The sequence below is a fragment of the Galeopterus variegatus genome, unplaced genomic scaffold (assembly GCF_000696425.1).
Source record: "Galeopterus variegatus unplaced genomic scaffold, G_variegatus-3.0.2 Scaffold12498, whole genome shotgun sequence".
Lineage (NCBI taxonomy): Eukaryota > Metazoa > Chordata > Mammalia > Dermoptera > Cynocephalidae > Galeopterus > Galeopterus variegatus.
The window spans coordinates 25,956-27,625 of NW_007738609.1; the positions used below are offsets into that span (position 1 = coordinate 25,956).

The 1,670-nt window shown below is 40.7% G+C and overlaps 1 pseudogene; it reads left to right on the forward strand.

Annotated features, from left to right (window-relative positions):
• LOC103581174 overlaps nucleotides 1–1,670 on the forward strand; it is a 5,637-nt pseudogene that overhangs the window by 2,012 nt on the left and 1,955 nt on the right.

The window sequence follows — 1,670 nt, forward strand, 5'->3', positions numbered from 1 at the left end:
GACACATTTGATGTATCAGTTAGCATACTTTTTTTGCAAGTGACAGAAAACACAATGCTCATTGGCTTAAGCCAAAACAAAAGCAAAGCCACAATAACGAAAAGGAAATTTATTGGTTCACTCAACTGAAAACTCCAGGTGCAATGTAATTCAAGAGCTCACATTATGTCATTGAAAACCTGTTTATCTCAATCTCTCATTTCTGCTTTCCAATTTATTGGCTTTATTCTCTTTTCCACAGACTATAAAGCAGGCTGCAAAATAGTCCTCAGTAGCCCAGACCCAGCTCCTCCCAGGTATAAGATGATAAAAAAGGATGACTCTCTTCCCAGTTTTCTTAAACCAAACTTGAGTTGTGTATCTCTCCCCAGATCAGTTACTGTGGCTGGGGGATTTGATATGGTCAGAAGCCAAGCCTAAGTTATTTATGCAACCCCCGGAACAGGAGTTTTTCCCATGAGCCCCACAGGGTGAGATGAGGTAGAGGGGGACCTTGGAAGAAAATTATAGGTACTCTGGCCAGAAGAAGAGAATAGGTGCTCAGCAGGCAAAACAACAAATATCTGTCATAGGGGAGATGTTAAGTTGAGACCAAATGTGCCACAGACGTTGTAGACTCTCCACTGTAGAATAAATTCTGCTCTGAATGACAGCTTGAATTAGATGACCATGAATGTCCTCTTCAACTCTAAAATCTGGGTCTGTAATTTCATAATAAGTTGGTGTTCATAAGTGAGTATCCATGAGCCCAGAAAAAGGAACTCACTTAAATTGTAGCAAGATTGTAGCAGATGTTCAGTTGGTTAGAGCACAGTGTTGTGATACCGAGGTCAAGGGTTTGGATCCCTATGCTGCCAGCTGCCAAAACAAACAAACAAACAAAAAAAACCAAACCAAAACCCCAACAAAAAAACTCCAGAAAAAAAGATTATGGCAGATTTTTCCTTTTGGGGGGTGGGGCTGGCTGATATAGGGATCTGAACCTTTGACCTTGGGGTTACAAGGCTGCACTGTAACCAACTGAGCTAACTGGCCAGCACAAATTGTAGCAGATTTGGTAACCCATTCTAAAGTTTATCAAATCATACTACAAACATGATTGGGAAGCTTATTTTCCCAAACTTAAAAAAAATTGTTTTTAAATTGACACATAATAATTGTACATATTTATGGGGTACAGAGTAATATTTCGATATATGTATATACCATGTGATGATCAAATCAGGCTAATTAGCATATCCATCACTGCAAACATTTATCATTTCTTTGTGATGAGCACATTTGAACTCCTCTCTTCTAGACATTTGAAAATATACAATAAATTGGGAAAGGAAGTAACGTCAACTCGGGGAGCTGAAGAGCTGTGCAGTGGTGCTGTGGTGAAGGCCTTTCTCCGACAGCATGTCTCACCTGCCCATGAAACTCCTGTGCAAGAAGATCGAGAAGTGGAACCTCAAATTGCATCAGTGAAACCTGGAGGTACAGGGGGCCTTAGCTGTGAGCCTGTCAGAAACTCAAAATGGAGATGTGTCTGAAGAAATGGTGGGAGTTGGAAAAGTTAAACAATCATAAAACAGTCTATGGATGTGGGCTCGTCAGAAACCCCAAATGGAGATAGGTCTGAAGAAACAGTGGAAAATGTAAAAGTTAAAAAATCCCCCCCCCCCCCC